The 14,951-nt window shown below is 42.1% G+C and overlaps 1 protein-coding gene across 1 annotated transcript in view; it reads left to right on the forward strand.

The window, feature by feature from the left end:
• The first annotated feature begins 8,744 nt into the window (after positions 1-8,744).
• Positions 8,745-14,951, forward strand: part of EMP1 (epithelial membrane protein 1) — a 42,884-nt gene continuing 36,677 nt past the window's right edge. Inside the window, exon 1 of the mRNA XM_018565313.1 lies at positions 8,745-8,894. The gene's annotated coding sequence lies outside the window, so the exon portion shown is untranslated. The remainder of the gene's footprint in view (positions 8,895-14,951) is intronic.

Raw genomic sequence — 14,951 nt, forward strand, 5'->3', positions numbered from 1 at the left:
CGCAAACAGTTTGCTGAAGACAAGCAGACTAAGGACATGGATTACTGGAACCATGTCCTGTGGTCTGATGAGACCAAGATAAACTTATTTGGTTCAGATGGTGTCAAGCGTGTGTGGCGGCAACCAGGTGAGGAGCACAAAGACAAGTGTGTCTTGCCTACAGTCAAGCATGGTGGTGGGAGTGTCATGGTCTGGGGCTGCACGAGTGCTGCGAGCTACACTTCATTGAGGGAACCATGAATGCCAACATGTACTGTGACATACTGAAGCAGAGCATGATCCCCTCCTTTCAGAGACTGGGCCGCAGGGCAGTATTCCAACAGGATAACAACCCCAAACACACCTCCAAGACGACCACTGCATTGCTAAAGAAGCTGAGGGTAAAGGTGATGGACTGGCCAAGCATGTCTCCAGACATAAAACCTATTGAGCATCTGTGTGGCATCCTCAAACGAAAGGTGGAGGAGCGCAAGGTCCGTGATGTCATCTTGGACCTGTGGAAGAGGACTCCAGTGGCAACCTGTGAAGCTCTGGTGAACTCCATGCCCAAGAGGGTTAAGGCAGTGCTGGAAAATAATGGTGGCCACATAAAATATTGACACTTTGGGCCCAATTTGGACATTTTCACTTAGGGATGTACTCACTTTGCCAGCGGTTTGTACACTGATATACAAGCTGTACACTCACTACTTTACATTGTAGCAAAGTGTCATTTCTTCAATCGGGAGAGTTTTTTTTTCTTTGTTTTTGTTTTTACAGCAGCAGAGCCGCCGGACAATAGCAAATTATTGGGCGGAGCTAGCTGTCACTGCTAGCTCCGCACAATCGTTTGCTATTTACTTTTTAAACTTTTTTCACTGTTTTTCTGTTCTGCTCGGTACCTCTGAGGGACCGAGCAGAACAGTCGAGCCGAATGCCGCTCGGCGCCATTCGGCTATTCACTCACTGCTGTTCGGGATCTTTAAGAATAGCCCGAACAGCAGTGAGAAGCCTGCCGGAGGTTCGGCTCAGCCGATCCAGATGTTGGATCAGCTGAATCGAACTCCTTCTGCACTTTGGGTCGGCCGAACATGCTGAGCATGTTCGGCCGACCCGAAGCCACACGAAGCAAGCCAATGTACGGCTGATTTCAGCCGATGTACGGCTGACATTAGCCGTACCAGCCTGAAGTGAATAGCCGAACAGTGTTCGGCTCACTGCACTTCAGATCGGTCATTCACTCGGCTGCCCTCGGCAGCTTCGTGAATAGACCCCTATATTTCAAAAGTATTGGGACGCCTGCCTTTACACACATATGAACTTTAATGGCATCCCAGTCTTAGTCTGTACGGTTCAATATTGAGTTGGCACACCCTTTGCAGCTATAACAGCTTCAACTCTTCTGGGAAGGCGTCCACAAGATTTAGGAGTGTGTCTATGGGTATGTTTGAGCATTCTTCCAGAAGCGCATTTGTGAGGTCAGGTACTGATGTTGGACGAGAAGTCCTGGCTCGCAGTTTCCGCTCTTATTCATCCCAAAGGTGTTCAATCAGGTAGAGGTCAGGACTGTGCAGGCCAGTCAAGTTCCTCCACCCCAAACTCGCTCAGCCATGTGTAGCGCTCACCCCTGAAGGAGTTGCTGGATATGAATTGAGGTTCTCCTACCTGTTTGCTCCAGCCACAGGCCCTCTTTGATCAGCAACAGCACACCGACACTCACGGACAGAATGGACTCCAGTCTTAGGGTCTTTTTGTAGATTTATTTGCAAGGATTTACAGGAGAGAGGATTTGGGGTCTGTAGGATGCCCTTGGGGTTTTCTTCAGAGGACTGCTTCCTCCCCTAGCAACAACTAGGGCAAGGTTTCTTCACCAATACTGCGAACAGCCAGGATGGTCCACTAACTTACATGGAGAAGGGTAACTATCTCTAGACTCAGGTAAGGACCTCTGGCTCCTTCTAGAACAGACACCTGGAATAGGGTGAGGGATCTCTCTTGTGGGTCCCAGACAGACGCTCTCACCAGCTCCTCTGCAGTACCCCTCAACAAGAAGACTCTACCTCCGGCCCAGCTTCCCTCAGGTCAGTCCTCAGAAGTATCTGGAATCTCTGTGCCCTCAGCATCTGCCACTGCCAAGGAGCACTCCAGATTAGTAGTAGTATCCTCTTAGAACAAGGCACCCAACACCTGCCACGTGTATGGGGCCCAAGCAGAGTTCCTATGGTGTCCTAGGCCTCTAGGCCCCCAGCACTTGCCATGTGCTGAGGCCCAGGCCATTCGTCTGTAACACAGAGACCTCCTAGGGAGAGGCCCCAGAGGGAAGAGACTTCTGCACAGTGTCCCCAGACGTTTTATTACCTGCCCTCAACCATACCTCTGAGTCATCCTGCTCAGGGATTAGTCAGGGTCAGGTGCATATTCATAGTCTGAGGATGGATCCCTTTTCCTCAGCAACAGGAGGAGCAATCAATCCAGCAGACTCAATGACACCTATAGAATGCAGAGCTCTGAATAATCAGTATCTAGACTGGTTACAATCCAGGTATTTCTAAATTGGATTGCAAAATTCCAGAGGGCGCTACACATGTCTTTATGGACCTTGCTTTTGTGCACTGGTGCGCAGTCATGTTGGAACAGGAAGGGGCCATCCCCAAACTGTTTCCACAAAGTTGGGAGCATGAAATTGTTCAAAATGTCTTGGTATGCTTTTCAGCCCAACCCCTGAAAAAACAACCCCACACCATAATCCCCCTTCCACCAAACTTTACACTTGGCACAATGCAGTCAGACAAGTACCGTTCTCCTGGTAACCGCTAAACCCAGACAAGTCCATCGGATTTCCAGACAGAGAAGTGTGGTTTGTCACTCCAGATAACAGGTCTCCACTTCTCTAGAGTCCAGTGGCGGCTTGCTTTACACCAATGCATCCGATGTTTTGCATTGCATTTGGTGATGTAAGGCTTGGATGCAGCTGCCCGGCCATGGAAACCCATTCCATCAAGCTCTCTACGCACTGTTGTTGTGCCAACCTGAAGGCCACATGAAGTTTGGAGGTCTGTAGCTATTGACTCTGCAGACAGTTGGTGACTTCTGCATACTGCGCTTCTGCATGTGCTGACCCCGTTCTGTCATTTTACGTGGCCTACCACTTCTTGGCTAAGTTGCTGCTGTTCCCAGTATAATACCTTTAACTAAGGCGGGATGTGGAGCTCAGCTGCGGAATCCCATTCTGCGTCAAGCACACAGGACCAAGGGTGTTGTGCGGCAATGGTATCTCGCCACTGGTTTCAACGCATCATTGCACCAATACCCATGAAGTAAGTATCCTGCCTGCCCCTGGTATGTAGTGTGTGTATGGCTGGTTAGTTCCCTCAATTGCAACACAAGTGAGTACTTCAGGTACTAAATAACAAAGCAATGAGTATATGGTAACAGAGGTATGGCTACAATCAATAGTCTGGGTGGATGCTTTTGGAAGATCAGTAACCAAGTAAGTTACTGCACTAAACCAGGTAAGCAGACACGGGCTAAGCAACTGTATAGTCAGTGTTAACAATAATTGTATGTTGACTTCACATTACAGTATCTGGACATCTCTTTATGCAAGTTCTGAATGAGGAGGTAGTATCCTGTATGTAACTACATATACAGGTTTTGCGCAGCAGGCAATCCAATAGAGTCGACAGTCCCTGTTATCATAGTAAAGCACCAGTCAATGATCTGTCACTGATAGCAGGAACCAGAGTTTTGTACTTGCGGTTGGTTGGTCTGAATGGTGGATCCTCCCTTTCTGTCAGTGAGGGCTGGTGTGGATCAAGAGACTGAAGTGAGTCTCCACGGAGCCTGTCGGATGTGAGAGAGAGACGGCAGGTCTTCTGTGGAGAGGTAGGGTAGCTGCTCCTACTGCTGTGCGGAGGAGCCCAGTACTTGTCTGGCGTCCGCATCAGTTGCTGGAACGCCAGACAAGTGAGAGATCTCGGCTTAAGCTGAGGAGGGGGGTGGAGTGGCGTGACGTCAGCGGCCCGGGGGCAGAACCCCCAGTCGTGTCCATGACGTCACTCGGGTGAACCGCCGGGAGCTGTTACACCCAGTTGCTTCCACTTTGTTATAATACCACTAACAGTTGACCGTGGAGTATTTAGTGCAAGGACATTTCACGGATGGACTTATTCCACAGGTAGCAACCTATCATGGTACCACGCTTGAATTCACTGAGCTCCTGAGAGCGACCCATTCTTTCTCAAATGTTTGTAGAAGCAGTCTGCATGCCTAGGTGCTTGATTTTATACACCTGTGGCCATGGATCAATTTGCTGACAGAGACTTTCAAAGTATTCAAGTGCAAAATTCACTACTGAATTGTAGCTCGTGCTTGTAATTATTGTTCAAAATCACATGCTATATAATGTTGGATTCATGACAAAACAATAAAGAAGAAAAGACATGGAGTATAAAATGTGATTCCCGTGTTATGTACGCCCAGCCCGAACCCGCTGTACGTCAATCACCCGTGACTATACGCAGTTCTGAACCGAGCGAGCCATCACAATGTGGTGATACCACTCTCAGCCACACCCTGCACAGAGATTTCCCAGCTCGCGGGACAACAATCTCATGCCAGCAGACTGAAAGAGATCATCACTAGGGTTGGTTAATGCCGCAGTTAACCCTTTACACACCAAACGTTCGCTGCCACCACGTGTTTTTATTGGAAAACACGGACCAATCCCAGCAAGTGCTGTGACCATTCAAAACACTTAAGCAAAGCCTAAGATACCACTGTCCTCTCAAACAGGAATATGACAGGTCTCACTATACAGTAGCGCTCTTCACAGAGGCAAGGATACTTTAAGTTCTTATTTAGAGCATCGAGATAAGCTTAATGATTTTTATGATCATCCTTCAATAAAAGAAACGGTGCAAAAAAATATTCAAAAAAGGATATTATTAAAGAGAGACAAAATATATAACAGTAAAATAAAAGGGAACAAAAAGAGAATACTTAAGAGTCCTGGGTTTATGAGTTCTGACAAAATCCAAAGTTCAATAAGCAAAGGAGCGGTCTGAGTGGCTCTTCTCAAAGCAAGGCTTGCACAGATGATTTCCAGATATTAAAGGGGAACTCTTCTGGGACGTTACAAACTTCTTGAAGTTGCAGGAGTTCCTTTCCTTGATGTTACAAACAAAAGCCTTTCCAGCTGCCTCTGCAGCATCTTTTTGTCAGCCCTTTTAGGGGTTGTCATGGAGCCGACACCTAGGGCAGGGCTGGGGAGGGGAAGCAGAAGGGATAACTTTAACGATGTCCTCTCCTGCTCCTCCCAAACAGTGAAATGCATAACTAAGAGGATAATTGACTATTCGTATCCAATATAGTCTGACAACCCCTTAATTATGATGTGTAATGAAATTAGCTTTAGATGGAAACTAGAGGTGCACCGAAATGGAAATTTTAAAACCGAAACGAAACCGAAATAAAAAAACTGTCAGGCCGAAACCGATACATGGCCACGGCTTACTTCCGCGTTCCAGCCTGGAACGCACAGTAATTCCAGTCATGGGGAAGGAGGCCTGCGGCGGACTCCCCGGCCGATGCGTTCCAGCCTGGAACGCAGTCGGGGAGCACCTTGAATCCTAGGAACATTACATATAATCTATTTCTCTGTTACTGTTATGTACTGCTATTTTATGTAATTAGATAAATGGATTATAATGGGGAATATTACACTGTAATGTTCCCTATTATAATCTATTTCTCTGATTAAATGATTACAGGTAGGCATGTGATCTATCTATGGTCACACATTTTAACGTAATCTCGCCCAGTTTTTCGGTGGTGGAATAGGTGAAGAATTCCAACGCTTTCATTTTTTGGTGTAACTGTATTTTATTTTGAAGGCATGTTTAAATACAATTAAATTAAAATTATTAAATCAAAACAATCTAAAATATAAACAATCAACGTCCCCCCCCTCAGCGGGCCACGGTAAAATTATCAAGCGTTGACCGGTCCGCAGCGATAAAAAGGTTGGGGAGCACTGATGTAGATCACTCCCATTCATTCATATTTGAGGATATAGTTAACATACCATGTCCTCAATTATCTACAAACATTCAGCGATTACTGATCGCTGAGTGTATGTAGCCTGCTCTCCTCTCTGACACACTGTCACAGGAGGCTGAGCGAGCAGAGCAGGGAGGAGAGCTCCGCCTCCTGTGACAGCGCGGCCTGTCTCCGCCCACACACCACTCTGCCAAACTGTGATAGGCAGCCGAGCTGTGTGGGAGGAGAGACACCGGCCGTTAACGGCGCTCTCCTACCGCAGCGCTCGGCCGCCTGTGACACTTTCTCTCTTCCCCGCTGGGACACACACGGGGAGGAGAGAAAGCAGGGATGTGCCGATGTATCGGCCGAAACATGGCACTTTTGGCATTATGCCAAAAGTGCAATTTTCGGACGATATGTTTCGGCGGCCGATATATCGGTGCATCCCTAATTGAAACTAAACTTGGCAAAGATATAAATGATGGGTGGGGCCAGGAGGGTAAATGTCACCTGCCGGGTCCCGGAGGCTCATAATCTATCTATTTTTAATATGTCTGTTTCTGTCTCGACGAAACACAGCTATTGGTGCACTTAATTTTACAATATCACTGTCCAATTCCAAGTTATGAAATTGAGTTGATGTTGTAACTCAGTTTTATGACTGGAGTGTGACCTAGGTCACTATCCTTACAAGGCCCTCCGGTGTTTATTTAAATCTGTCAAATGCTAATTTATTAGGGGATTTGCTAAACTGGGCAAACCATTACCATGCACAATTCGCAACCAGACTCTTAATCCGAACACAGACCTGGTAGAGCAGGAAAGGGGGACAAGCGAGCACCATAACAGGCCACATGCTCTCGGCATTGGGAGGGTGCTTTTTCGGTGCCTTAAGCAACCGAGTGAATAACCCCCTTAGTTTACTAATTTGCACTGAGATTGTAGTCCATAATGGGAGCGAGCCTGGAGCGGTGACTACATTACAACACACACAGGGACCTTGGCGAACTAAAGTAGCCACCCTCCAGAAGGAAGGACAGTGTCAGCATGAATTCAGAAATGATTTGAGGATCTACAGCCGAGAGATACACAAATAAGCTACATTTTTGTTAATAGTTAACCACTTGTTTACACCCCCTTCCTGTCCAGGCCTTTTTTCAGTATTCAGTGCTGCTTATTTTATTTTATTTCGTCAGTTTATTCCGTCATGCAACGCTGTACTGAAATTAATTTTATACCATTTTTTGGGGACAGACAGAGCTTTCTTTTGGTGGTATTTAATCACCACTGGGGTTTTTATTTTTTACTATATAAGAAAAAAAGTACCGAATATTTAAAAAAAAAAAAGTTTTTCCCTTTTTTTATTTTAGGAAACATTTATTTTTAACCAATTTTTTGGTAAAATATAAAAGACGGGGTCACGTCAGGTACATAGACACCAAACATGTCAAGCCTTAAAATTGCGCGCGCCCACGAAATTGCTAAAAACAACCATAGCCAAAATTGGTCATAGGCGACACTTTAAGAGATTTTACTGCTCATCAGTTTAGTGACTAATAGCCCGATAACTATTGCTCACACTCCGACGTTCGTGGCGATATGTAACATGAGCATGATTGGAGCAATTGTAGTTTTTGCGTGTAGGTGCACCTAGCGCATTTTTGCGCATCTACGTGGGGAGGGGGACTTTAAAAACATTTTGTGGGGTTTTTGTGTGTGTGTGTGTGTGTGTGAACATTTTATTTATTTTGTGAGCTTTTTTTATTTTAATTTTTTTACTTTTTTTTTTTTTTACACTTAACTTTATTGTTATCACATAGGGTTCTAAGAAGTACCCTATGTGATAACAAATTACAGTGACAGGTCCCCTTTATGGATACATCAGGGGTCTCTAAGACCCCTAATGTCACCTAGGGACCCCCAGAGAAGCTGGTGAAGCACAGATGTGCTTCATCAGCCTCTTTCTGGGTTCTGTACCAGAGAGTGACAGAGGAATGCGGAAGTGATGTAATATACATGTAATGATCTCGCTTTGTTCTCAGTGCACAGAGCCACATCGCCCAGGATGGATGGACGCCCGAGATCACGGGACAGTGGCGTCGCGGATAGCAATGGCGAGAAGAGGTAAGGAGGGGGGGGAGCACCCTGACTTGCATCATACAAGTGATCGGGCGTCTTTACAGATGTCAGACCGCTTGTATGTAAACAGCCATCACTGGGCGTTTAAAATCCTGGCGGTTTCCCGCTCGTGCGCGCGCGATCAGGCGCGGGCACGAAGGACATCTAAAGACTCCCGTCCGCTCGTCTTTCAATGTTCGGCGGCCGGAAGCTGGTTAAGTACTTGAATGCATTTTTAAGATTTAACTCCTCAGTTTAGTGGCACTTTAAAATTACTGGTTAACTATGTAACAAGAAAGGGGTGGAAAAGGAGCAGAGTTTCCTCATAAAACGCTCCTCATTCCAGTACCACATGGTCACCCACACATTGTTTTTCTTCCTACTTGTAAATCTATGTTTTTGTAAACAAAGTCGTTTCCCGAGGTTTCTCTGTGCATCACCATGGTATGGTTTAGTCATTCATTTTTCTTTCTACTAAGAAGAATGTAGCTATGACTCAGGCAGTATAGAACATATTACGGCTCTCAGCCACCTCCCAATTCTTGCAACTGTACAGTTGCCAAACAAACTGGGTGTAGCTGAATTCTTTCTCTGCTGTTTCTTTGCATATACTGTAGGATCCTATAAAAAACACACAGACACCTCCCTAATTGCATCACAGAAAACCTATAACTGCCTGTGAAATATTACTGTGAAAGTATTGCCATTTACACTAAAATAGAGTGAAGACTTCAGAGGCATTCTAGTTGTGTAAGGTAAGACTTGCTGTATATTTTCTATTACAATGGCAAAATGTAAGTAGTTTTTCTTAACTCTATTCAAGAGTAGCACACTAGCAACATAAGTCAGCAGCTTGTATACTATACCATCATTGTAGCTTCTTTGTAGAACTTATTTTATTGAAGCCAGAGGAAAAATTATAACAATTAATTCACTATTCCGATAGCTTTAATTTAAATCATTTATACAATAAATCCCAGGCCTTCTGCTGAGAAAAATGCAATTGTTTTATTCACAATACACTAAGCTGTTTCTATTTTACCAGAAATGAATAAAACACACATATTTGATTCAACTTTTATTTAGAAATATTATTTTCTTGAAAATACATTTAAAAAGTTTTGCAAAAAAAACCCAAAAACTACAAATTGTATTATTCATGTTGGCATGATGTTGATATAACTTGAAATGTGAAATACATACTTTATTAACAAGAGATTATTCTGATAACTAGTCCTAAACATATCTTTACTATTAGCACTTTACTTACCATATTGCTAATTGTGTTACTATCTGAATCCACAGTATTTATTACAAAATGATTGCAAGTTTGGTAGTAAAATCCAGAAGGCATTGGATTTATGATTCAAGCTCTGGGCTGAGAAACTTGTGACAGCATGAGATTTATTATGTAATTGTAATAACAAACTAAGACACCTTGTAAATAGTTTATTATAACACTATAACATAATTTTGCTACATTGTTTATAAATAATGGAATTATTATTATAAAATAATGGAATTATTAACTATGACTCATGAATTGTGCCAAAGGACAGGTTTACAAAAATGTGCCCTTTGTGCTTCTTTTTTTGCCAGACACCTGTACATTAACTGAGCACAATGCCAAATTGTGAATGGGAACTCAAGGAGAAGGCTTTCAATTTGCAAACTGTATGTTCACTCAAACATGACTGGCTATTCAAATTTACACATATTCACTTTAAATACCAACATTCACTTTGCAAAGTGCATATTCACTTTGCTAAATTAACAGCCTTTACTTATTTAGCAAATCAGCTCCAATAACGTGTTGTGCATCAAGGCAATATGGCAAATATGTTCTTTACATAAATTTTTCTTACATCCCAGCATTTCAGTAAATATGGAACTAATTCTGATGTTTTAAATATCTTGTGTGCATAAAGCCCTGCTTATATTCTAGGTTTTGTAGCCCAGACACCCACCTTTGGTAAATGACATACAAGTACTGTATGTATATAACAAAATACTGGTACAATAATGGAGAATTAATATGTTATGTCATAAGGATGTGATTGACATGATTGTGTCTCACACTATAGAATATTATAGTGTACAAAATCGAAAGATAACACATTTTTATTTCTAAAAACCAATGGTAGCACTTTACATTTGTTAACTAAAATCAGTCCTCATATTACATCAGGTAGAATATGGTAGAACAGAACCTGTACTTCAATTCAGGATTTGCCATGTTAGAGTAGTTGTGCAACTACATATTTCATACATATTTGTAGTTTACAAGAACGAGCTTTAAACAAAAATGTTCAAATAGCCCAACACTTACAAACCCAACCTTTGTACTTTTAATTGGAAATTTATAGAGGGTTTGGTCAATACGATAAGGTGTCCCATAAACTATTAACTTGACTTAAAAACTGTCTGTCATTGCTTAAGGCAGTATGTGATCTATATAACCAGTCTCAGCAGTGATGACTTTATGACCCGAAGGCTACTAAAATCACATTGTGAATTTTCTTACTATTCAAGGGATATTCCGGCAGGCTAGAACAAGCATAGGGATGTTTTGTCAGTGTGCCTATGAGTTTATCTGCAGAGTACACAACTGTGTATGTTCATCCATTTATCATCAAACAAATCTCTTAGTTATCACTGTTAGTACACTAAGGGTGTGTATGGGATGTGTGTTTGGGATGTGTATTCCACTGGATTTGACAGAGGCATTGAAACACTCAAAACTAATCATAGATCCAGTCTGAGAACAATAAAATATGCCACAAGATAGGTTGGGTTGCTTAGGATTTTGTTTTGAAGTATACAATGAGTCAGCCAACTGTGAATCTGCCAGCTGGGTGGAGTAGGTGCTGGTGTGATATCTGAGGTTTGGTATCACACAATAGCTCTAAGTCATTTGCGTGACCTAATTTCTTAACTTTACTTACCCTTTTAGGATACCTATAGACATTGGATATCAATCAAAAAGGTCAAGCAATCTCATGTTTGTTCTATAGAATGATTGTTAAATAATCATCCATGCTCATTTTAGCCAAGCAAGCATTGAGTAAAAACCCATGGTGTGGGCCTTTTATTAGGTGAACAGCTGCAAATGTATAGGACGATTCAGTTTAAAAAAAAATGTATCTCCCCACCTGGATTAGCTGGCACAGAAGTACATACTGCCTATAGATATACATGGCATTAGTCTAAAAGATAATAAGAAGAGAGCGCACTGGCATAGTGTAGCAAATCTCTTCAATTATAAAAACAAATAAGACAAATGCACTCGCAATTAGATGCCTCGCTTAGGGAGCATGTCAAAGAAGATTGTAAACAATAACCACCAAGCTATCCCTGCATGTGATAGCCATTTATTTAGAGTGGCTTTTATTTGCCCTACTAGAAGTAGGTTTGTATTTGCATTAAAGTCTAATTATCCTGAAACCTGTTATTTCAGTTTTTGGGTGGATACTGCTAGATTGAGTTGCCAACCCTCTCCCTATATTTTTTGGCAGATTTGATTGACAAGATCTTGTTACTTATCTTGTTCCCAGCTCCACCCAGTTTTCTCTGGCAGGGGCATCATATTATATGTAATAGATATGCTATAAACAAAGTAAGGTCACAATCACGACAGAAACAGAGGAGACATTTCTGGAAAAATTGTTCTTCCAAGCTCCGATCACTGTTTCTCACTAAGATAAAGGCCTAGGCATGTTGTCAAGTAATCTCTGCTAAGGGGTAGTATAGGAGCTCAGATTGGCTGGTCTACCTCTTCAGCAAAGATTTTGTGACCAAACATTTAGGTTTATGATTATTGTGTTATTATTGTGTTATTTATTATTACCCAAAATCTAAATGTAAAATACTATATTTACTGCTACATATTCTTTATCAGTATCTTTGTATTTTGTTGCTAAGATTTTCTACTTGGTGACCTTTTTGTTTACTCTGCTCATCTGAAGGCATTGAGAGTAAGGATGGGCTAAGTGTTCGTTTCGAACATGAGTTCGAATCGAACATCGGCAATTCGAGTGCTCGCCGAGCGCCGAATTTTATGGAATGTTCGCGGTCTGTTCGACCGCGTACATTCCATAATACAAAATGCCCACTAAAGCTCTGATTTGTTAAAGTCTTGCACCTGACCACAGGTCAGGTGCAAGACTTTGCCCAATCAGGGCTCAGCGGAGGAGGGGCCTGAAGGAGAAAGTTCTCTATCAGGTCCCCCCATGTGGGCGGGTGCAATAGCCAGCTTGCTATTGGCTATTGCATTTTACAATATCCAATAGCAGGCTGGGTATGGCTCCCAGCCTGCAGACGAAGTGGAGGCAGGGGGGCGGGGCAGAGGAGCAGCAGCTGGACAGAAGAAGAGAAGCCGACGGACCGCCGAGACAGCGAGCGGACGGACCAGGGGACCGGAGGTCGTTACAGCAGCGCAGGTAAGGGGGCAGTACACAATATTTATCACATGTACCGGCAACTGTATGAGGGTCGAACATTCGACCCCCATACACTTGCATTGAGTTCGTATTCGAACATTTCGGCTGTTCTAATGTTCAAATACGAACCGAACAGGGGGGTGTTCGGCTCATCCCTAATTGAGAGATACCAATGTATGTAATAAAATAAAGGATTTTGACTTATTTATTTATTACAGCAAACATTTGGTAAAAAGTCACAGCAACTAATCAAATTTCAACAAGTTAGTAGTTAGGCGAGTAAGATGTGATCTCTGATTGGTAACTTTGAGTTGTTCTGTGTTGTTGCTCTTTGCATTATGAAACAGGTTTTAAAGGTCTTCTTTGGTAATTTAGCAGCTGCCATTCCATCATGTCATAAGTTAAGGTGGCCATACACAAGTAGATTTTCGTTCAGAAATCATACGCGAATGGTCTATCGAACAACAATCGAAAAGTTGATGGTACATCACCGATTTTCATTTTTCATATTGTGATCAAGATTTTTCGATCGGTCAGGTTGGAACATTTTTCTCTAACCGAACCAAAATGGATGAATCAGTGGGGTTTCCTTCGTCAAAAATCGTAGCAAGAACACAGCACATGCACAAAAGAAAATTATTTCCGTAGTTCGTCAAAAATTGGTTGGTTAGTATGGCTAACAAACGATTTCCGAAATCAACATTTGACTATGCTTGATGGGGTAATCGAACTTTAATCAAACAAGGGTTCATAGCAGAAACTAACATTTCCGACCGAAAATCTTCTGGTGTATGGCCACCTCTAGGTTTGAAAATCCTGGAACAAAAACGGATTGCTGCAAAGGCCAAAATAGAATAACAATTAGTATAAACCTACTTGCATTTTAATTTGATTATTTAATATTTATAATTCTGGTAGTAGGAGGGCACATCAGTGTACGGCAGTTTTGCTCTCCTGTAAAGTAACAAAAGAACAAGTAATGAGCATACTGTGTGATGAGTCATCATTTGTCATTCTCATGAGGGTTTGGCATATGTGGTCAATGTCAAAGAACCATTCATCTTTTGTTTCTTGTTTCTGAGGGTGAAGTATGCCTTCTAGTGGTATAATAATGTTTTAGTGTATTTATTTAGAATGGTTTCAGACTTCTTCTGTGTACAACTTTCCTTAATAGAAAGCTCATGTATAGCGGTATTCTGTCTCTTTTCAAAATCTTCTCATCTCTACTTTGCTAGTCACAAGTCAGTAATTCTTAAGGTCTACAACAGTATACTGCACATATCATATTTATGGCATTGGGATCAAGCTTTAAAAAGTGCCAGACTTATGTTGTAGACTAAAGAACAACCCTATTTTGAGAAAAATATATTATTCTGTATATAGTCTGTTAAAGAACCCATTCTGGTTTTGCCAAAGCTAAAGAGATATTTAGCTACATTGAATTACATAGTTACATAGTATTTGAGGTTGAATAAAGACATACCTCATATTACCTTTGTTATTGTGACTCAATGCATGTAGTGCAGTGGTACCTCATTTCAGTAAATCAGGGCAGGGGCTCTGTTTACATTTTATACCTGCAGATAGAAAAAAAACTGGTACAATTATATGTACTCTGTGGAGCTGGTTTATTAAAATTAAGTGAGCAGTGTTGTGAAGTTAGGGAACACTTCATACACCCAATCATAAGCAGAATTTAAAATAGATGCTTGAAGCGAACATGAACTAACATCACCTCACCTAGCCTGTGTGTCTGGAAGATCTGAGAAAGTACACATATACATATACGACTTATATTAGTGTCCTCTATATACTGACTAGTAGATTTACCACACAGTACAAAGTTGAGGTTAATGGGGTAGCTGATACTTTAAGAAGCAGGTAGGTGATAATGCCATCCGTAGGACCTTTTTCATGGTACCCTTTTTCATGGTACCCAAAACAACAAAAATAGTCTGTAGTTTTAATTAGACCTGTAGTTTTAATGAGACCCACTCATGTACAGATAAGTTTTAAAAAAGGAGCTTGCCCTGCATATAAGTGGATGAACTGAGCATGTGTTCCTTGTACAAGCCAAAAATTACTTCTTTATTAAATCACCCCAGCAGGTTTTGTGAAGGGTGTACTAAAATCCCTGCTCTTCTGGTACAAAATTTGAATAGGGGCCTTTTATATGTTCACAAACATTTTTGAAAGTTCATTCTTTTCCTTAAAAAAACATTTTTAATAAATAAGCCACACCTGTTTACCCCAAAAATAGTTTAAATAAATAGTATTGCCCATACAGTGGCGGACCTAATAACCAAAGTGCCCTGGTGCAAGATTTTATCTTGTGCCCCTCTCCCCAAGATGGACGGGGGGGGGGGGGGGGGG

Source organism: Nanorana parkeri, unplaced genomic scaffold (genome assembly GCF_000935625.1).
Source record: "Nanorana parkeri isolate BGI_ZX_2015 unplaced genomic scaffold, ASM93562v1 scaffold832, whole genome shotgun sequence".
NCBI classification, from domain to species: Eukaryota; Metazoa; Chordata; class Amphibia; order Anura; family Dicroglossidae; genus Nanorana; species Nanorana parkeri.